This window comes from Pelodiscus sinensis, chromosome 8, assembly GCF_049634645.1.
Source record: "Pelodiscus sinensis isolate JC-2024 chromosome 8, ASM4963464v1, whole genome shotgun sequence".
Taxonomy (NCBI): Eukaryota; Metazoa; Chordata; order Testudines; family Trionychidae; genus Pelodiscus; species Pelodiscus sinensis.
This window is the reverse complement of record NC_134718.1, coordinates 12,856,232-12,880,064: the sequence shown is the minus strand read 5'-3', so window position 1 is coordinate 12,880,064 and position 23,833 is coordinate 12,856,232. Positions and strand designations below refer to the sequence as shown.

Sequence of the window (23,833 nt, the reverse complement as noted above, 5' to 3'; positions counted from 1 at the left end):
CGGTGTCCCAATGACAGGATTTCTGAGCAGATTCACATACAAGTGCCCTTAGCAGTAAGTATAGTTTTGGTTATTGACGACCAGATCCTCAGATGGTACGAATCAGAATAGGCTCAGTAAGACTAATGGAACTACGTCAATTTACACCAGTTGAAGATCTGCCCATGAGATTTCCCCCAACTCTGCGATCAAGCATTGCATTATTTATAGCTGTATAATAGAACCTAGTGGTGATCTAGGCCTATTGTCTTTGCAACTCCAAATACCCTGGGGAGATTTATGCCAAGCATTAACCTGTTCCATGAAGCATTCTGCTTGCAAAGACAACCTCCCACTTTGTGCGGGCCTATATCCTTACACGGTTTAGGACCATATGCTCTTCAAAGCTGGGACTCGTCAGGCTCACGTTACACAGAGGACAGCATTATTTAAACCCACAATGCCATTTTTGTGTTTTCATGCACACACAATCATTCAGAGTCACACTAGTGCTCTGCCCTACCAAGGGGCCAATTCAAAGCTAAAATGGAGAACTCTTGTTCTTTATTCCACTATTTTGTTAAAGCAAAATACTCTTTCAATTGACCCTAATTGCCATGACACTGTGTGTACACATTCAGGATGAAGAAGGAAATAGGCTTCTTATAAGCTGACTGCATGTGCACTCATTCACATTTTCATTGTACAGCTTAGTACGTTTCAGTGCAATTGTTCTGTTCACTCAAGGAACAATCTCAGACCCTCCGCTGTTGCTAATTTTACATCCATTAATTCCCATAAAATACAAAACAGGTTGTGTAGCATGATGGACAAACTACCTGCCTAGTGCGACGACGAAGGTAACAAGTTCCAGTCCTCAAGAAAATGTGCTTCTTTATTAAAAATGCTTCCCGTCTGTCTTTTCCTTTCAAAATAAAGTGGCTCAACTAGACTTTAACATTAACGTTATCTACACAATCGAAAAGTGTTCTATATGTCGGGTCATATTTTACCCACAACATTACCTTGTTAAGTACATTTTAGAAACAGAAATGTGAGTATTAACATACAAATATATACACAATAGAAGATTTATTCAGCATAGCTCAGGCAGGGGACTGTGGGTGAGGGGATACAAGAGTAAGTGTTGGGGTAAGGAGGGTCTCAGGCCAGGGGATGGGGAGTGTAGATGTCAGGGGAGGGTAGATGTCAGGGGAGGGAGATAGGAGGCACAGGGCAGAAAAGTTGGGGTGTAGGCACCAGGGCTGGAGGTTGGGTGTGGGAGACTGGCAGGGGATGAGGGTAGCTACTTGGGACTGGCCAGAGGGGTAGTAGCCATGCTGCCTAGCTCCCCAGGATTGACAGAGATGGCAGGGTCCACACTGCCTGGCCGGCAGCTCCCTGGGGTTGGCTAGAGTAGCGGGGTCTGTGCTGCTCCAGTGGCTGGGAGGGGAAATGGTTTCCACTCTGGTTGTAGGTCATGGGGACCAAAATGGGCAGCTGAGTACAGCAGCCAGCAACATACAGAGCCCTGCCCCCAGCCAGCCACTTTCTTACCTCTGTGCCTGCCTCCCTGGGGTCATTCTACAGCAGTGTTTCTTAAACTGTGTTCCACAGCACACCGGTGTGCCGCAAGGCAGTCGGAGGAGTGCCGCAGAGAACAGAATTCAAAATGGTCACCCTTAAAGGGGCAGGCGACTTTTTTTTCTTCTCTCAATAACTTCCCCCAACTCTTTTTTTCCTCGACTTCCCCTCAACTCTTTCCCCCCCCCCCCAAACAAAAAATCCTTGGTGTTCCTCATAAAAAACAACATTCTTTGGTGTTCCTTGGTCTTAAAAAGTTTAACACACACTGTTCTACAGTATAACTGTCCTAGCTGGCACACCCTTCATTTTCCATTTTATGAGAAAATCATATTCCAGGCACATCCCATTGTCTTGGCACACCCAAACCATGGTCTTGCTGTAAGTTAGGCTAAGAGGAAGCTGCCTAACAAATTTGGTAGTCCTAGCTCTTGCCATTTAGGAGGAGTTCTTGAATAAACAGGCACGTGGATGGATGGACAGAGACACACACAAACTCTTTCAAATATATAATAGATAATGGCATATGCAAAATTCCAGTTACAGTTTGATTGAACACTTCTGACAACCTTAGCCAATACAAATATGATGTTACATTACAGAGAGACTTTTTTCCCCTAAGTCAGTGGATTTTCCACAGCAGATCTGTGGATGCAAAACTCTGACACAAATATATTAACAGACTAAAATTACAGGACAGTAGTAGCCAAATTCCTTCAAAGCAAAACTGCCTTCAATTGAAAAATGAAAACAAATTAACAAGGAGGAGGTAACCACAGATTATAAATCGAACAGATAAATCAATGAAAAATCCTTCCCAGCACAAAAGATAAACAAAAAATCAGCTGCATGTGAACTTGGTCACAGAAGGCAAACGAGGATCAGAATCATACACACGCACTTGTCTGGCACCGAGATGGTTAAGTGGTAAGGGGATAATTTTGGTGGACATGAAAAATGGAAAGACAGACAAATTCGGAACTGATGTCAGGCAACATATTTTAATTGCGGAACTGTCTGCCAGATGTTAACACAGCAGAGACCAAGCAAAGGGCATCATTCAGAGACCAAGCAAAGGGCATCCTGGGGGCACCGGGTGTTAGGCTGGCAACAAGTTATTATAGACATAAGTAGGATAAACTAGGGGCATTCAAAATAAACTGCTTCGATAGAACCCAAGGTCACCTTGTCAATATCAATCTTCTCATTCTGATGCACATTAGGGACTACTGCACTGCCCCCTCTTTATATCCTATGACTGAGAATTGACCTCTGGCATTAGTGAAGACAATATGGTCATTTAAGGATGTGGTAATTATTGGTAACTGTCCTAACCAAGTTAGTAGCAATCATATAGGGTTCTGATGCTCTGGCTTGCATTGCCACCTAGTCTTTATTTTAAGAGACTAATATTGATTTCATAACTGTGGCCTTTGTTCCAGTTTATTTTATATCTGTTACTAATTTTTCACTATAATCTTACTGGACTCCAGAATATACACCTTTCCACACTCTTCTTCAGACTAGAGAATCTCCAAGCACTTTACAAACTTTAAGTCAGTCCTGTAAAAACTCACACATTACAGGTGGACACAAATTCCTGCAGCTCAGTTTCCTCACCCCCCCCCCCAAAAAAAAAACCACACAAAAGTAAGTCTGCTTCCTCATCCCTAAGACTAAATGATAATCATCTTCCTATCAATCAACATCATTCAAACGCTCAAGGGAAAGCATGCCTTCGCAGCCTTCTCCTCCTCCCAGTGGAAGGCAGGTCTGGTAGGGAGAGAAGGTGTAAACATGTTGTACGTTCTATTCTGTACCAACCACAATTTAGGGGATTCTGGGTCAGATTTTCAAAGGCATTAGTCACCTAAACAGGTGTCTAGTGCATTTTTAAAAGCAAATTTAACACCCCTGGGTGTTATACACCTATGTGCTTTGAAAATCCCACTTGATTCCTATTGGCATCTTTAAGCACCTAAATACCATTGAAAATCTAACTCATAGCCCTGGATCTTAAACTGAAGAAGCTCATGTAAGTGAACAAGGAAGTGAAGAAAAAAAAAAAGTCTCATCCCTGGTATTTCTTCAAAAATGGCTCTTTCCCACCACCATACCTCCCCCCACACAGACCTTAAAAGTAACACTCCAAAATGTGAAAACACAAATACCACCAGAAAGTTATGTTTTTCAACTTTCTCCTAGAAATAATCATTTTCCAACCGTTTCCATAGCAGGTAAACTTGACTCAGGTTAAAACCAAGGGAAATTACTAGCTTTAAAGCAATATAAATGGGTCCTCCATAGCAAAGAACATTCTTCTCTAGTCAAAAAAGCAACAGAGCTAATGAAAGGAAAAAACAATCCATAAGAACATAACTGGATCAGAACAATGGCCCATTTGGTTCAGCATTCTAACTTCCCACAGTGGCCTTCAGAGTGAATGAACAGACCACAGCAATTTATCAACTGATCCGTCCTCTATCATCCTGTCCTGGCTTCTGGCAGTCAGACCTTTAGAAACACTCGAGCATGGGAGTTGTGTCCTTTACTATCTTGGCTAATAGCCATCGACAGACCTATTCTTCATGAACTTATCTAATGCAAGGTCTACACTGGCAGAGAAATTCGATTTAAGATGTGCAACTCCAGCTACAAGATGTACCTTAAACTGAATTTCTGGGGCAGCTCCGCAGCAGGAAGTTGATGGAAGAAACTCTTCCACTGACTTCCTTTACTCCTCACAACTCCAAGGAGTATGAGGGTTGACCAAGGTCCTTACTAGACCTGCTAAATCAAACTTCAAAAGATCAACCTCTGGAGCATCATTCTTCCCAGAAGCATAGACAGGGTTTTGGCCATCGTTATATCACCTAGCAAAAAATTTCACAGGTTGACTATGCACTATGTGTAAAAGCACTTCTTGTGTTCGTTTTAAACCTGCTGGCCATTCATTTCATTGGGTGATCCCCTGGTTCTTGTATTATGAGAAGGGATAAATGTTACTTCCCTATATAGGTGCTGACTCCATGGGTGCTCTGGGGCTGGAGCACCCACAGGGAAAAATTAGTGGGTGCTGAGCACCCACTAGCAGCCAAGTTCCCCCAGCACCATGTTTTTCCTCTAGTGGTCACCTAATCAACTCCTACCCTCTCCATGTTTCTGGAGCTGATTCACAGCATTTAGGAAGCTCCAGGAGGGCAGAGGAGCATGATTGTGGATGGAGACAGAGAAGAGGTGGGGCGTGGTCACGGGGAAGGGGTGGAATGGGGGGTGGAGCCTAAAATAAAGCGGGAGGTCAAGCACTCCCAAGCTAGAGGGAAAGTTAGCACTTACGATTCTTTATTCACTTTTCCCACCCCATTCATAATTTTATAGACCTTAATCATAACACCCCTTAGTCAATTCACTATTACCGTACACTGAATTACATGATCGATTGATGCGCATGGCTTTCCCAGCAAAAGAGTGCTCAGAATGTATCTCTTCCTTTAGGACACCACAATACTCTGTAACGTGCCACATCTGCTCCTGATATCAGTACACATACAAAGGAATTAATATGAGCATCTGAATGATCTGTCCCTATCTGACAGAACAAGAAAGAACAACTGATGTGCTGATTTCTTATCCTCGTCACTATGCAGGATGTCATGTCTGCCCAACCAAGCATGCTATCAGCTTTCCCAGCGAAGGGTGTCTCAGGAAATGCACACTATAGCTTTGTGTATTCTGTAAATAACGCACAGCGCTTCATATGCACAGACTGATCTTGCATGTTCTCTGTTCAAAACATGCACTCACATCCTTCAAGCATGTCCAGCTGTTCACAAGAAAAAGCACTGAATTCATGGCATGTTTTCTCTGCAACTCCTCAAAATGTTTCACTGATGAGGTGTACAGTAATGGCCTGATACAAAGGTCAGTGGATCAGGCCTTCTAAGAGCAAAGAATAACAGATCATTTGAATATGAATATACATCCAGATTGTACACACATAGCAAGGAAAGGAATACAAAAAGCTTTGTAAGATCAGTATCAGCGTTAGCTGATTTTGAGTCCTAGCCCTAAAATGCCACCTGCTGATCCTTTTTGGAACTGCCAGATGTCCTCACCAGTCACATAAAAGCTAGGATTCTCAAACTTCCTGGTCCAGTAGTTTCTCCTGATCTAAATTCAGCTCCATTGATTTATTAGGCAAGATATATAACATGATCAGGTTAGAGATGAGTTTTTGTAAAAAGAAAAAAAAATCAATAGTAGCTGGAGCTATAAAGGGACCTTGGAATTGATTTGAAGGTATATTGGGCCTAAGCCCAAAGCAAAGAGCCCAGCCAAGTGAAATCTAATGCTTTTAGAGTTCATTTAAAGATGACCCCAAATGAAATTTTCAATCACGAAGGCCTAATCCTCTCCAGATTATTTATAAATAGTGCTGGAGAAAGAACCTGGACACAAAACCCATTTGAGGTTTTGCAGATCAAACTCATGAAGTTTTAATCCGTCCTCGTTCCGTTTTTTTTTTTTAAACCTTAAATTGTCATTTTTCTATTAACTCAGAGAGAATCAATAAGTGATGAAAGGCTCCTTGGCAGCTAACAAACGCTTTTCTTTTCTTGACACTGTTTAATTCACTGAGATTTCTGTCCCCAACATCCCAATATCTCCAGTACAATTCCTGATTTAAAAAAAAAAAAAAAAAAAAAAACTTTTGATCTTCACCCAGTGCAGACATTGCAAGTTCTAGGGCACAAATTCCAGCATTTTGATTAGACTTTGAAAGCATAGAGCAGTATTGCTGGGGTGTACAGCACAAATGCGCCGTGTAGCTGAGATAATGCAATATCTGAATCCACAATTCAAAAAGACTGAGCTGCAATTTTCTAAAACCAGATTCTCTTCTCTCTGCCAGGTGAACAACAAGAAATGGGGGCGAACAGTAGCCCACAGTGCAGGACTGACCATAGGTGTACAAATTCTCAGAGCGAGGACAGAGAGTGATGCATCCAGCACCCTTCTTCCCATTTTGTTCTGCAACTCACACCAGTACGCTGTCTGCATCATATCCTCCTTCTAAAGGATGCCTCGGTTTCTACTCAGTTGCGGGTAGGAGATCCAGAGTGGAGAAGAGTAATTCAGGTTTGTCTTATTGAGGACAGATTCTGATGGATCCAAGTGTTTCTGAAATGCCACCCTAGCATTTAACCAGTGCTATGCCTAAAAGCAGGAGAGCTGGATGAAAGCCTGCCTGGCTAAACTCAAAAGCTCTTCCAGGAACAGCAATTTGTTAAAATAAATCTCCGAGGCCATCTGAAAACCTGGGCTAGAGCTGGGACATGCAGTGCAGCCTTGGTGTACAACAGCCACTTTGCTAGGACACTGACATGGGGGGGCAGACTGTGTTGACAAGAGGAGCAGTTGTCCTGGCCTTCAGAAATTCACATAGTGGAAAATGCCATCCCAGTCAACAGCTTTTTTTTTTTTTTTTTTTTTTTAAACACTTTATTTTTTATGAAAAATAAAAGGCTAGATCTGTTGTTAGCCAGGAGGGGCAAGAACAGTGTTCCAAGCCTTTGTTTGTTAGAAGCTGGGAATGGGAGACAGAGGAGGTGTTATGCTTAAAAGAAGCACGGGATCTTTTTCAGGGGGATAAGGCAACACCCCTCATTTTTACACACACACACACACACACACACACACACACACACACACACACACACACACACACACACCTTGCTGGTAGAATAATTACCTGTTGCTTGGCCCAACCTATTGGCCAGATAGGTCAGGTGCAAGGAAGGAGCTGGGTTCTTGTCAGTCTGGACTGATGCTCCAGTTGGCAGGAAGGAAACCTGAAGAACCATACAAGACACCCCATCCTTTCTAGGATTTTTCTTCCAAGTCTATGCATTTTGCCTTGCCAGGCCTTAATCAGCACTCAGCATCACAATCAATCTTCCTATGACATATGCTTATTGGGAAGAAGTTATTCTCACAATCATCTGATATCCATATGCTGACGACCCCTCGGGGGTGTTGTCTTCTGGCGAAAGTTGTTATTGGTTCCCTATGAAGGGGTGCTTGCCACTAACTTCAGGGTTTGTCAATCTGCCTCAGTCCAGTTTGCGTCTTCAGTGTGCTTTCACTTAGTTGATAATATTTGGTGCTTCTAAGTCTCCAGCCCCTTTGAGCATGCAGTGGCGTTCACATTTATCTCTCCTAAAACATTCTCTCTCTCATTCACACAAATGATACATTTACAGAATTGCAGCATGGAACAAAGGAGTACTTCTAGTCACTTTAACAAAGTTACAAAGTCTTACAACATTAAATGTCTTTCTATCCATTACAAGGTCTCACCTAATATTAACATCACTATGCATTACAATATTCCATCCCTTCACTTTAACATCAGAACACGCTAACATCCAACAGAGCTGTAGCTACGTTAATAAAGCTGCCTGGCCTGTCTGAGACCTACATCTTGTAATTAAGTTTAAGCCAAACCTTTTGCTATAACATACATTCATTATAACTCACTGACTTACTAGTTGCAAAATTCCAGGGCTACAGAGGGATCACTTGACTGCCTGCTCTGCTCATTCCCTCTGGGGCACCTGTTGGAAGACAGGATACAGGGCTAGCTGGACCCTTGTTGTGTTCTTATGAAAGAAAAATATTTGTGTGACTGTTCAATACAAAAGTGTAGGTCTTAACACGAAAGTGAAACTGGAGTTGTAGCCTCTTGGATAATGGCATCTGAATTCCTAAGACATCCAGGTTCAGTTCTGAAGTCAGATCACTTTCATGTGCTAGGAGAAATACCGTAAAATCTCGACTATAATGCGCACCTATGTATAATGCGCACCTGCCTTTTAAAGGTCAGAATTCTTGAATAAACTAAACTCTTATCTATAATGCGCACCTCCATTGTACTCGAGATTTAATGGTTTGCATAGGAAGGAAGGGGTTTGCGCTTGCCGCGGGGCCCCCTACCCAGCTGAGCTCATGTCTGCTGCGGGGTCCCCCTGCCCAGCTGAGCTTGCGCTTGCCGGGGGAGCGTCCCCTGCTCAGCTGCCGGCACGCCGAGCTCACGCCTGCCGGGGGAGCTTCCCCACTCAGCTGCCAGCATGCCAAGTTCGCGCATGCCAGCTCCCATCTCTCCTCCCCACCCCCCCAGCCCATCCAAGCCCAGCCTGTGCCTGCTGAGGGTGAGTTTAAAAGCCTCCTATAGATAATGCGCACCCCGACTTTGAAGCTAAAAAAAATGGGAAAAAAAGTGCGCATTATACTCGAGATTTTATGGTAGGTTTCTCTTTTCTTCCCAGATCATGCTCATTTGTTGGTGTGATAAAATTCTTTTCAAACAAGCAAAAGGAATTCTTACAATGTGCAGCGGATGCCCCAAACAACAAGACTGCTATAGACATTTCAACAACAACAAAAAGTCTCCTTTAATTGCTTGGCAGCACCTAAAACATTTTCAAATTCTTTGCAATTTATCCATTAAGTGTTTCAAATACAGCCCATTCAGCTTTCACCATCTCAATATCTAACCCAAGTAATTCAATTCAAGCACACAGTGACTGTCAAGCCATCAGGAGAGCTGGTGTAACAGATTATTCACAAGCTTTTGCATAACTTGAAGTCCTTTTCAAAAGGTCTCTTTCATAATTCACCACTAATTTCATCTATCCATTCATGACGAGCCTGTGACCACTGATACTCATGTACATTTTGGAAACCCGCTTAAATCCTTAGTTACTAGGGTATTTTCAAGTTCTGGGAGAAGATCTTAATTCTTTTGGAGGCACATATTAATGTTGACGCTTTATCACATACATCTTTGAAAACAAAGACACTTGTATGAAGTCTCTCGGAAATTATCTTTAAACTTCTCCTTTGCCGAAGTTCTTCACAGGCAACAGTCATCAATTCAACTCCTTTAGCAAGGTGTGTTAGTTCTTTTCCAAGGTAACTATTCACAAGAGTAAAAACTTTCCAAATCATTCTGTTCACCTCAGCTAAGAACAAGAATTTCTGGATGATTCTGTAACTCCCAGCAGCCTTCTTGAGTCTACATTCGCAGCATCCCTAATTTAGCAGAAGTATCACCCTCCCTAACCTAAACAGTTATAGATAGTGGTACAGAGTCAGTGTGTAGACTGGACCTGGGATTTCATGGGGGAGAGCTTCTCGCTTTTTCCATTGCAAAGCAGCTTTCACAGTGGAACCTCGTGTACTGCTGCCCAGTCGCTCTGGTGCGTGGCAGTGTAAGTATATACCTGCAAAGACAGGGTGAACCGGGATGTTTCAGCACTTTCTTCAGCTCTGCCACAGACAGGCTCGGATGACCGAGGGCAGGTAGGGTGACCAGATGTCTGGTGTTGGACCAGAACACCCAGGGAGAAAGGGACTTTGTTCCAGCCAGGTTGTGAAAAGGCTGGTTGGACGTGCTGAGGCACTAAGACGCTAAGGCGGTTAGTCCCTGGCCTGTAGAGGCTCTGCGCTGCATCCCGGGTTTGGCTGCTAGGAGGAGGGGACACAGGGCTTCACACGCTGCCCCCACCTCGAGTTTGGCTCTGCACTCCCATTGGCTGAGCAGGCAGGCACTGCTTGGGGGCAGGAGCAGCACACAGAGCCTCCTACCCCCCAACCCAAAGGTGCCCAACCTTCTGGCAGCTTCCAGGGTGCAGTGCAGAGCCAGGACATGTGGGGAGATACCTGAGGTAAGATAATGTCCCAGCCCTGAGGCCCCCCCAAACTCCAGAGCCCCCCTAGACCACAAACTCCTCATTCCCAGACTTGTACCAGAGTCCACACCCGCAGCCCAGAGCTCTCTATCTCCCTACACTCCAACTTCCTGGCCCAGCCAGAGCATCCTCCCACATCCTGAACCCCGCATCCCCATCCCCAGCCCAGAACCAGCACCCCCAGAGCAGAGCTCTTCCCCCCCCTCCCTCCCCCGGCCACCTTCCTGTACCCAGCTCCCTACCCTGAGCACTGTTCTGCATTCTGAACCTCTCATGTCTGGCTTCACCCTAAAGCCTGGACCCCCCCAGTTGGAGCCTCCCTCCCTCCCACACCCCAAACCTTTGCCCCAGCCCAGGAAAGAGTAAGGGAGAGCAAGTCACCAAGGGAGGGAGCATGAAGTGAACAGGGGCAGGGCCTCCGGGAAGGGATGGAGCAGAAGCAGGGCAAGATTTGGCAGCCTTATAGGCAAGTCATTTAACTTCTCTGTGCTTATTTCTCCTTCTGGAAACATGGCTTATAACCACCTCTCAGGCTTGCGTTGATGCTTCCTCTGTGGGTGTTGGCAGAGCACTCCGAGATACATAGATGGAAGGTGCTAGTCAAATACAAATGATCAGTCTGCTGTCACATCGCAACTAGCCCTGCTGGAGGCAGAGTTACTGACTCTAGGGATCAGCTGTCTTACGCAATCTGGCAAATCATCCGTTTCTGGAGGCCACTCGTGGCATGAAATTAATAAATGTGCTTCAAGTACATTAGTATAGGAAGTGCTGTAGATGATGAATATCACCAGCCATCCTTCTGTACATGTCACAGGGAGTTATGTGGAATTAGCCCTTTTCTTAGAATAGCGTCAGTGCTTCATTCATTGAAAATTATTTGCATAGAGCCTGTTTTAAAAAAAAAAAAATCACCAACCCACAATTATGGTGTCTTTGCCCTAGAGGTGCTGCTTTGCACAGTCCTTAACACTTTTTTGTTCCAAAGAGCCAATGCCACTAACTCTGTTACCTTTGTGACCAGCCATGCAGAAAAGTCTCCTATCCAGATAGAGCAACCTCAAAGATAACTATTGGCCTCCGAACGCCCAATACAGACAGCCGCACTCAATGGCAGGAATGGGCAATAATTTTCTCAAGGGGACCGCTTAATGAATTTTGTAACTGACCGCCAGCAGGCTCCACCCCCTGAAAGGGGTAGGGCCTGTGTCAGAAGAGGCGGGACTGAGGACTACTAGCCTTCCACCAGAGTTGACAGAGGCTGGAGGCTTTGAAGTAAATACACAGCAAAGGTCTTGCAGCTCCAGCCCCTGCCTGGGTAGTGCTGTGACCGGGAGCCATTTAAACAGGATCCTGCTGCCTGAGCCATCTCCTGGAAATTCAGTGGCACACGCAGCAGGGTATAAATAGAAAACTGCCAGATGCACCTTGCCCAACGAGGTGCTAGTTTTAAAAGGAGCCAGGGCCATGCAGAATCACACAGTATTGACTTTAATGTGGGGTCCAGTTTTAACAACATGGCAAGCTACCCCACGGTGGGCCAGCAATGTCTCTGCTTCAGAGTTGGAGAATGGAACAATGAGTGTCATGTAACTTTCACTGCCTGCTACTAAGTATGTTGAAGTTCATGTTTCTCCATGTGGATGAAAGTTTCCCGCCTGCGCAGATTAGTTCATCGCATTAGGCTTTATGGCAGCATATAAAGGAGAGAGAGCAAGGTCTCAAATTCCCAGCCCATTGGAGCGATTGCACAACTCAGCTCAGGACTTCCAGCAGGCTGGGAGGGGCTGTCCATTACCAGCCCCCAAACCCTGCCCTGTCTCACCATCACCTCACCCTCTCCCCCACTTTTGGGGATCACTGGGGGAACCTGGTGCCACACAGTGGCAGCAATCGTATCCTACACACACACACACACACACTCCCCCTAGCAGCAGGAACCACAGGCGAAGCAGAGTGCACTGGCAGGCACACTTGTGCAGGCAGCCTGAGGCACAGGACCGCAGCTGTCACGTGGCGCTAGCCCCTCTCAGCTCCTAGAGATCCCCAAAGCCGCATGTTCAGGGTGCCATAGGGGGAGAGGGCAGGGCAATGGTAGGAAGGGGCGGGACTTGGTGGCCGGCAACAGACAGGCCCCCAGCATCCACCTCCCAGGACAGATTGTGCAAACGCTCTAGCCCGGACTGGCTCATGAACCAGGAGACAGAGGGAAACCAAATAATGCAGACCCATAGAAATAACCTCTTTCTCATCTTGTATGCAGCTAATTTGTGTCCCCTCTTAAACAGCTATTTACAGCTGTGCAAGAGACGAGTACACGAGTGACCATGACAGTTAATGTTTACATACATGGTATTTAATATTTCAAGATTCTCTTACTCTAAATATTTCACAGCCTAAAATGGTCATAACCGAGCTAATAGCCTAGGCTAAAATGGGAGCCGTGGTAGGCAGCCGGCAGAACGCTTGCTGAACACTACCAGCTCCAAACTGGAAGCCTCGGCTGTTCTGGGTGGATGGAAGGATCCAGCAGCACAGACCAGCTTATGGGACGAGAACTTACAGTCGCATCGTATGGGGAAAGAAGAGAGGTAGACGATATAGACACAAACATACAAAGAAATAATCAGCTGTCTTTTCACAAATTAGTCAAACTGCGGCCACATTTCCCTAATTAGTCCTTACACTTCCTCAGCATGATGAATGGGATTTAAAATCCACCCTCGCTCACCACTTGAGAAGATTAAATGGTATATTTTAGACTCTCCACAGTGAAAGGTTGGATCACTATCTTACTCCTTCGCAAAGACTTCTGGGACTAACAGGCATCAGTCAATCCAGAGACAAATCCCCCCTTCTAGCTGAGACCATAACCCTAGAGTATTGATCAAATGTCCACATCCCTTCCACATAATAGAATTTCTCAGTGAACTAATTGTTTTCTCTCCTTTCATCTCTGTAAATGAGGTCAACGGCAAGGGCAAAGAAGAGAGAATTAGTTCTAAGTGTTCTTGGCATCAAAGCTGGCTTGTAAGGAGAGGGAGAGTTTTCAGATTTCAGAGAGTATCAGATATGGTTTATAAAGTGCTGTGAAGCTTTCAAAAAACTCTAAATCTGGAGTTGCCTCAGATTAATGGGGTTTCCTTTAATTACTTGAGGATTTATGCTTTCTAAATCTCCTTTTATGAACCTACACACATGCAGAAAGACAGCACTAATTCAAGCCATACCTACAATACCACCTGCCTTTCATCTAAGAATCTCAAAGCAATTTAGAAATGTTAATGAACCCTCCCAATTCACATGTGACTGGCAAGTATTGGGCTTATAACTGTCCCTGGGACCTTAATTATATTTAGCCAGTCATCTCTTGCCTCTGTAGTTAGAACCAAACTGTGTTTTACCTGTGGCTTTGTCCATAGAGCATGTTCAAACAAGACCAAACAGTTGTAACAGTCTTCTCTCTCTGCCCCGCCCCCAACCCCACCTCCAGATTAGATTGTGGAGCTAGGTTCCTCTATCAACAAAGGGAGGTAACCAAGAAAGGGGCAAGTCCCAAGAATAAAGTACAGTTCCTCAAAAAATTCCCTCCCCAAATCAGTGATTGTTCATCTAGGTCTGAACTTTCAGCTCTTTCATTTTCACCTCGCACAGCTTCTTGGACAAAGACTACTCCTTGTCTGGCAATGCTTTTAGTCAGACTGTAAATTAGAATTCAGCAGCAACATATTGCCTTATTGCCCCATATATTCACAGGTCCTCATAGGGCTGCCCTGGCCAGCTGGCAGCACAGTATGGTGGCATGTCCTTGGTGAGTAAAATAATCCTTGGGTATTTGGACCCCATCTTGCAAGGATTGGCACATGAAGACGAAGTCTTCAGTTAAACACAAGCCTGCACCTTTCCAGGATTTGGCATTACTTTGTTATAGGCCATCATGGTCAAATTCTCTTTCTTGTTTATAATGATAAGAAGGTACAAAGATAAAGAGATTACATCTTTGGGATCCTTAAATAAAGGTATTAGATTATTAGTAATCATTACTACTATCTCATCTACAAACTGACAACCAGAGATCCTCAGGGAAAATGAACCAGAAAATCTGGTCATCTCTAAATCAATTCTAATTGTTTAACATCAGATTTAATCCTTAAATGTATCCCTTTTGCCATACCATTGCCTCTACTGCACACTTATCATTCTCATATCCTACAGAGGTAGCTCAACAGATTCTGCTACAGTTTCATTTATTCATTTCCTCCCCTTCCTTTCTTTTCTTACTTGAGAAAAAAAACAAGTAGTAGCCTGTAGTAATGACTGCCTTCCGCCCAACCTTGATCCTTCCTCCTGCCTAGTCTTTCATCAGCTGCCCTCTTTCTCTTTCAACTGTACCTTCTTCTCTACTCCAGGAGCAGCATTTGCTAGAAGAACAGTACCCAAAAGCCAAACTGCATTGGGTAGCTCCTTTGTAGAATAAGCCTCTCCCACAAGCAGGAGATAAGTAGGACAACAGCCAGTAGAGCAGAGAGCTGAACTCTTCTGAAGGGAGCGTAACATCACAGGGGGCTGAGTGATTTTTTTGAGAAGCAGCAGCTGTTTATGGTTCATTAGAAGAAGCTTCCTCCTCCTCCCCCTTCCTTTAATTAGTCTTCCTGCTGCTCAGTGCCCACTCTCTTAATGTGCCATCCAGCTCAGCTGCAGAAAGCACTCTGCACCCTTTCTTCCTTTTGGAGCAGTAGGGTCACAAATATAGCTATTGCCAAATGGGCATTATGCAGCACAGTGACAAATACCAGCCTGATGAGCTCTTTATTCCCACATTTCCCACCCGGCACAAAGTAAACTGGAATGGAGTCAACGTCACAATTAACTACAGTTCACGAAGCCACAATCCATTTCTGCAGAATTCAGGCTTTAGTTAAAAAGCCTGCCTGCTTCAGCACTGGCAAATTAGTACCTGTATTTTAGGAACTCCTGGCCCCAACCCACCTGCAAAGGATGCCCAGTGACTAGCCCAAACTAGCCACTGACCCCTGCTCTGGAATTGTATGGCACAGTGGTAAACACACTTGCTTGTATGGCACAGTGGTAAACATGCTTGCACTCTGTCTGCATTAGCACCTCTCTGTTCCTGGCAAATACAGATCCAAACCCTAATTTTGAGGTCTCTGTTGACAGGAACCTCTTCTGAATGTGGCCCAACACAGTATCTGGCTGAGTCAGAAACCTGACAGCCTGAAACATCTCCAAGAGGAGCGTGATCTCTCCGTTCCATGCCTTCAGACAGTATGTGTCAGCTTTGTCCCAGCTTTTGCACTGCCGACCTTGTTGTCTGTGTGTTAACAACACTGGCATTTAAACTGGCATTATTGCATTCTAAAAAATCAATGCCCTCTTGAGACTAATGGGACATTTCACGCATTTCAGAGCTATTATTTCCTGCCATGTGTCTGCTGAGTCAGGCAGTCACATGGGGTTCACATTTCTAATAAAAAGTTTAGATCCTGCACTGGGTGGACCAAAGGGAAAGTGTCTCCATTAGCAGCAGTAGCAAAGCCATAAACATCCCTTCCTTGTACTATACAGGGAGATATGATCAAAGTCCAAATTATAACTAATTAAACCTATTAGGATTATTTTTGAATCCCAATACCTAAAGGCAGTCCCACAAGTGGGCTGCAAGTTCCTGTCATCTCCAGCAGAACCGCTGTTTTCTGTTTCGTGTGGCAGGCGGCAAGGGAAGTTTGGGGATTTCTAGCAAAGAGACCACCAGCTAGTACTCTACGGCCCACACAGCCATAAAGTACTGGCTCCCAGCCCTAATCACCTGCATCACAGGTTAGTCAACCTCAAGCCATGGTGTTTCAACATCATGAGTCAAAGGTACCTATGCAGCTCATGAGATTCTAGATTGATTCATTGTCTTGGGTCTGTCTTCTAAGCATGCCCCTGACCACCCAAGGCATGTGGGAGAATTACAGTATTGCCAACTCACACACATCTATAGGGAGTGAAGACCTAAGAGAATCCCTGGGCCAGAAAACTTACCGTCTAGAGCAGGATATAGTCATTTCATGTAGGGGCTACCAGGCAGCCTTTCAACAGGGACAATTTTTAATCCTCTATTTAGCTGCACAGGATTCTAACTGTGGGTGAAAGGGACCCTTTCCTATCGTTGCTTTCTGGAACGATATTTATTACATCACGTTCTGACTTTCGGGACCTTACACCGGTAAAGTCAGCCACCTGTTGCTCTCAGTCTCTAACATACACTGTCTGCCACACCCTGTTCTTCAAGGGCCAGCTGCCGTTAACCAAATACAAATAATAAAAATGCAACAGGAAGTTTCTTTTTCGCACAATAGCTAAATTCCCATCTGTAGTATAAATGTGCTGTGAGGTGCTCGTGCTAATATATGTACACAGATGAACGTTTTCACGCACGCCCCCACATCATCATTGGCAGGGAATGACCTGCCCATCTTCAGATCCACAGCACAGACCTCTTCCAATTCATCTCCATTACCCCCACAGCACTCAAGGACAGGTGAGACGTTCCCTCTTGGAACCTCATTTTCCCCAAGAAAAGCATTCATTTGGAATGCACGTTAACTAATTCCAGGTAAAATCTTCATACAATCCACCGGCTAAATCGTGGGCAGACTACAAATGACCATCTTGCTAGTGAACGAGCTACAGAACAGGAATAATTCACAGAGCATATTCCGGGAATAGTTTTAATTAAATGATGAAATGGCAAATTATGATTAAATATCCATTGTTGTGCACAACAGCAGCAAAGACAGAGATTTATCAAATAAATTAGATAATGCAAATTATTCTACCAGCTCTTGTCTTTTCCATCTCTAATATCTCCTGGGTGCATGCCTGCCAAAAATCTTAGCAACTTCTTGTGCAATCTGCCTACAAACAAGGAATTTAGAGTACTCTCTGTTTAGAAAGCACGGCTCTGTTTCCCACCAGTGCATAACCTGCTACTGCCCTTACACCAGTGGACCTGCTTGTAAATCCAGAGGTACTGGACTAGGGTCATTGATACATACGTATGCTGCCATCTCATTTTACTACACAGTTGTCTTCCAACAAGGAGATAGAGAAAAGACTAAACAAGGTGCCACCCAATGTAGTAAGAGCCAAAGCAAAGCCAAAGCATGAGAAACACTACCTTGCAGAAGGACTTTGGCTTGCTCAAAAGTTGTGTGTTTTTATTATCTAACTTTTCTAGCTATTTACGCACTGAACCACTGTTAAGTGACAACATTTTTGCACCATGCTGTAGCAAGCTGCTTCTGTGTACAAAACAGAGTTAATTTCTAGCTGTTTCCTCATTTTAGGCACCTATTTAACACATTCATCTCCTATGCATTTCCATTTCTCACACCAATGCATTTCTTATCATTGGAATGAGGTGCTCCATTAAACTTCCTAATAAGATTCTGTTTTCAAAACCCAATAATTTGGGGCACAATATATTAAACCAGACAACATATTAAGCTTGGTGCTTTTCAATTTAAGGCTCCATCAATAGTGACCTTTAAAGCTAGAGCAAGTGTGGTATTTAAGCTGGTTGCAGAGAAAACAATATCTACTATACCTAATTGCAATAGGTGCTCTCAGTCCCATCACCTTCAGACCATGTTTGAGCACAATACAGTATAGATGTGAACAAACAAGAGCCTTGATCTTTAGAAAAGTTAAATACGTGCAGCTCCCACAGACTTCATCTAAGTTGTGGGTTCAGCCTTTATGAAAACCAGACCCATAATTTAACTGTATCCCCAAATTATGCCTGAGCCTTGCTGCAGAGTTAAGAGAGACAGCCAAGATGAGTCTAAGGCCATATCTACGCTAGCAGGCATGTTCCCAAGGGACAAACGTTTTGTTGACACAAATAGTAGTTTAGGCTTGGCCTTAGTCTTGTCTACATGAACAAGGTCAGCTTGCGCTTTAATTACATTAGGATTTTAACAATCTTCTAACAAGGTCATTTCCACAGTGTTGGGGAAACCCTCAAACGGTGCTTACAGGCTGCATTTGTTAACTAGATTTGCTCTACCATGTGGTCGAGGCTTCTATTTCATAATTTGTCATTACACACTAGTGCTCCCATTTTAAAAACATACTGAATATAAAATAGAAATCTCTCAGATGGTGGTTGGGACTGGTCTGACTCCCCCTTTGTACCAAACTTACCTAGCTGGATGCCTACATACAAATAGATTGCACAGCACATATTTTGTTCCATCACCCAGAGAGAAGTTTTTCAGCGTGATAAGTCACAGGGGTGTGCTGCAGGGACCTGATATTTTTATACTAAGGATGACAAGATGGGGGAGTGTCTCAAAAGACACAGTGGGCAGGTGCCTGACCTATAGGCTGTGTCTACACTGGGCCACTTATTCCTGAAAAGCAGCTGCTTTTCCGGAATAAGCTGCGAGCTGTCTACACTGGCTGCTTGCTTTTCCGGAAAAGCAACGACGATCTACTGTACAAAATCAGCTGCTATTCCGGAAAGCTATTCTGCTCCCGCTCTGGCATAAGTCCTTATTCCGGAACACTGTTCCGGAAAAGGACCAGTGTAGACAGCCCAGTAGTCTTTTCCAGAAAAAAAGCCCCGATCGCGAAAATGATGCTCGGGGCTCTTTTCCAGAAAAGCACGTCTACATTGGCCACAGACGCTTTTCCGGAAAAAGGGCTTTTCCAGAAAAGGAGCCTGCCAATGTAGATGCTCCTTTTCCAGAAAAACTGAAAACAGAATAGTATTCCGTTTTAAGCAGTTCCGGAAAAAGGTGCCAGCGTAGACTCTGAACGTAATTTGGAGTTGGGCACTTAACTGCGATTTGTCCGCTAAACAGTCTCCTCTATAGAAGGGATTGTTCTTCAGCTGACCTTCTGCTTCCCAGGTCATTTAAAAAAATCTTGTCTTTTTATTGTCCATTCATCTAGCACAGGCCTCTACTCTATACCCATCACCGCTGAGGGAAGAACATCTCCCATTGCACTGTAGCTGCCTCCTTGCACATCTTTCCAGCCTCTCCTTCCTTCCTTGTTTACTCTCCATCCATTCCCAGCTCTCATTCAACCCAACTCTTTTTATTTTCAGGCTCTCCCCACTATTATGGTTATTGTAACTTTGGATGAAGGTGGCAAATGCCTTATAATGACCATTAGCTCTGTGAAATACTTTGTGATACAGTTTATTCTGGATAGTTTCCTTCATCAAGCAGGGCTGGATGGGGTGTGGATTGGAAGAATAGTATGTGGAAAGTGGAGACAGCTTTTAATCGGCATGTAAAGGAGTTACTTCTTTTTTTAAAATTTTGCCTGAGCAAAATGGCTTGTTATTTGTACCTCCTGCAGCATTCACAACGTTTACTCAAGATAAGAACAGCTGCGGATCTTTGATTTGCCACCTGTCAGCTGTAGGAACCTTGCCAGTGATTGTTTCTGATAACTCAGGCTTTGTTGTAGCATTCTCCCTGCTGTGTGTTACCCAGAAGTTGTTCTTGTTACAGGGTTAGTTCTACTCTGCATACAAAGAGGGGATGTTCACCCGCAATGATCCTACCATGTGGGCCCTGAAAATGTCCACAAAATAACCTGTCCTATGAGATATAGTCCATGTTTGAAATCATGCTAGCTAGAGATAGAGGAAGGGTGAGCAAGATGCAGCCCAGCAGCCAGATCCAACCCCACCCTTTTGATCCAGGCTGCAGCCCACCCCACCGGGACCGCAAGACAGGCTCTTTGCCGGTCACAGCCCCAGGTTCTCAAAGCAGCTGGCCGCTCCCTCCATGTGTCTCTAGGTACTGCATGACACTGGAGGGGGAGGGGAAGAGACTGTGAAGTGTCCCACCCTCCCAGGCAATGGGAGCTGTGATGACTGGGCTGGAAGTGGAGGCAGTATGTGAAGTCCACCCCCTCTCCTGCACCCCAGTCCCCTACCCCAAGCTCCTCTCTGCACACAACCTCCATCCCAGGCCCCGCACACCTTCCATAGAAAATTGCAGCCCTTGAACACTTAGGGGTTTCCCCCTAAGCTGGGTGGAAGCCCAGCCCTGCAGCTGCTAATGAGCTGCCCCCAGCCAGGGGCTCAGGGAACGGAGCTGCCTGGCAGGAGGAGGGGCACTTCTCCCTCAGTGCAGAGCGAGTCTCTTCCAGCCGGTAGGGAGAGACTCGCTGCTCTGTCCTCTGCAGGGAGCTGCTGCTGCCGCTGAGGGAGAAGTGCCCCTCTCCCAGCCCGGCAGCTCCGTGCTCAGATCCCTGAGCCCTTGGCTGGGCATGGCTTATTAAGCAGCTGCGGGGCCGTGCTGCCATCCCGCTTAGAGGGAACCAGGACCCCATACCAAAATCTTCAAGTGGCCCCCCCATCAACAATTATTGCCCACCCCTGAGGTAGAGTCAAAGCATGAAACAGCCCCATGCAAAGTTTTTGCTAATTTAAGTCCGAATGGTCACACCTTGGCTCATGGGAACAGAGAGAAAGCCTGCCCTGTGGATTCTGGCCCTTTGGGCACAGAAGGGACTGGGGAGAAACTTCAATATGTCTCTACCAGCTCACAGGGGAAGGTGTTTCCCAGGGTTCAGGCTGTTAGTAGGAAAAGCAGTAGGCTGGGCCTTGCCATCTTCTCCCCTTCTCAAGCCCAAGGGCATACCAATGTGTGTGAATGCTAAGTCAGGAGTAACGTCTGTGCATGTCCCTCTGGCCTGTGACCATATAGCAGAGGTGGGGGAACTAGACCAGTATGCTAATGGGAACCACAGAAGTTAAGTGCCAAGGATCTCCACAAAGGTCACTTGTCTTAAAATGTCAAAATGTGCCAATCCTGAATAGAAGCTAACCTAACCGCCTCCTCCTGCCTTCTTGACAAACCCCCCATATACAAACCTTCCACTTTGGGAGTTGTTCCGGTGTACGCAGTCCTTCATTTCTCCAGGCCCAAAGAATAACCCCAAGTTTTACTCATCTCAGAAAGCTTTCCAGCTGTACTCAAAGTACTGGGCCAAATCGCTCCCAGCTGAAATTCCACCAGCATCAATGGTGTTGCATGAGGGACCCATTTAGAACTGAGCCCTGTTCTAGCATTACAGGACATTTGAAAATGAGCCACTTCCCTTTCATATCCCATGGAGAAAAGACAAACATTTGAATGTGAAAAACAGACCAGAGTCGTATATTAGAGGCCATTACAGTTATTAAAAGTCAATATTCTCCAGTCTTTTTGAACGAAGACCATTGTAGTTGCATGTGACCAGGACTCAGTTTGCTTTCGGCACTTACAGTATGAATGTGATCTCCCTGCTGTGCAAAGGCCATTATTTTCTGTAATCATTTAAATCTATATAAGGTGTGTCATATTTCTCTATTATAGGCAGGGATTTACACGGATGTACTTTAGAGCATCCTAAATCACCGCACAGGAACAATTAGCAAATGTAATAGAACCTACCCAGACTTTCTACCATAAAAATGCTAGATGCTGTCTCTCCTCTCCATCCCCAAAGTCCAAAACAATGAAAAAAAATCTGCCTTAATTACTTAGTATGTCCCCCCCACCCTGCCTCATAAATTTCCAAAATAAAACAGCTCTACTGATGATTTCAAAAGAGTTTCTCTATTATGGAGGTTCCAGTTACATTTTCAAAGTTAAGGTGGATTTCAGTTTTCCACTTTTTGTTTTCCACCTTTTTAGTTTTACCATTTTGTTTCTCCTGGATACAGTTTACCCAAAAACACATTTAACACACAGATATTACATCGTTTAAATTAAAGCTATTTTTAAAGTGGTGCAAACTTTGGGAAGACACGTAGGTGAGTATAAGAATGATACACCACAGGGGAGTTTAAACTATTTTAAGGTAAATTAGCATAAACAAGGGTTTTGTATTGAACTGAAGGGACCTTTTGCACCAGTTTAATTAAAAAAAATATAGCTAGTTTTCATGTATTGCTTTTTATCTATAGATTTCAATATGCTTTATAAAGGTGTAATGGGGGAAAGGTCCCTATCATTATGAACATTTTAGCTAGGGAAACTGAGGCACAGAAAAGTTACTTGTGCCAGGACACCCAGCATTCCAGTCAGAGAACTAGGAATAAAGTCCAGGTTTCCCATGTCACAGTCCAGGTAAATAATTTCTTTAGTTAAAGCAGTACAACTCTTGAGGAAGACAAGCTCTTACTTGAACTGAATTTTCTGAGAATGCACAAATAATTTAAGCATTAAAAATTAATAATGGGTCCTTTCAAAAATGTAGCATGCTATTTCAGACTTTTTCATAGAACTCTGTGGGGTATTTAGTTTGCTCATATGGAAGCATCTGATGAAATAATTAGATTTGCTTATCTTTTAAATTAGACAGTATTTATAGAGGCTCTATAGCTTTATATGATTTTTTTTTTCTAATCAGAACACACATTTTCTTACCAGGACCAGTGGTCTGAGTGGATCTGAACAAAGGCAAAAGCAAAACTGCAGTCCCTGTCTTCTCCATTGTCTTCGGCAAATGTGCTATCAGCAAACCTTTGCACACTTCAGTGTAGGCTCACAGTTCAGAAACACTTCACAGCTTTGTTTTCTGTAATAAAAAGGGGAGCCTAAACTTTATGCAGTCAAGGGCTGCACTGGTAACTTGTCCAGATCCAAGGGCTACACCTTATTGGCATAATTTAGAGCAGAATGCAAAGGAGCATCTTTGTGGAAGGTACAGGTGCCAGCGTGTAAACTTGCAGAACAGGCTGCATACACCATCAACCTGGAAACCTCAAAGGAGACAGTTCTATGTTTATACAGTGCCTAATGAGGCTTGAGCTACTACTGGAAACAAAATAATGCTACAGATGAACAGTCATGGGCTGTATGGTCAAAGTTTAAGGGTGGGCATTCAGCTAGTCCGTAGAGAGGATCTGCTTTTATCTGGAAGTGAATCTAATCTTCTCATAGCCAGGCACAGTTCATTTCATAGGAAGGAAATTAGCTACATTTTCACAGATGCCTAGTTTCCACCTTTGGTGAACAGATACATTAGAACTGCATTAAAAATTAACTTTTTCCCAATACAGTGAGATTAACAAAGACAATGGAATGTTAAATATGCACATGAAAATCTACAACCGCCCTATACAATATAACACCTTTATGCACAGGGTGAGCACAATGGAACCCGGATACTGACTAGGATCTCAGCAATAATAGAATAGCAATGAGGAAATTCAACTGAAGGAAACAAGATCTCGTCTCCAAACGAGCTCCCAAAAGATGATAATCCCAAAATGATTTTATCTGTCCACTTCCAGGTGGGAGAGGAAGTATTATCATTAAATAAATGCCAACAATGTATTTAGGGCTATATATTTGCCTCTGCTTTCCCAAAAGCTTACAATGTAAAGCTACAGAGACCAAAAGGTGTCTTTTTTGAACTAAGCCATTTTAACATGACTGAAACCCTCCTTCCACTTTCCCTCAGCAGCACATAGGCAGGAATGGAATAACCCA

The 23,833-nt window shown here is 44.2% G+C and overlaps 1 long non-coding RNA gene across 2 annotated transcripts in view; it reads right to left on the bottom strand.

The window, feature by feature from the left end:
- Positions 1-14,863, bottom strand: part of LOC112544327 (uncharacterized) — a 224,649-nt gene extending 209,786 nt beyond the window's left edge. For both annotated transcript variants that reach the window (XR_012905779.1, XR_003087677.2), the window contains exon 1: positions 14,709-14,863. This is a non-coding gene — a long non-coding RNA (uncharacterized LOC112544327). The remainder of the gene's footprint in view (positions 1-14,708) is intronic.
- Positions 14,864-23,833: the final 8,970 nt, after the last annotated feature.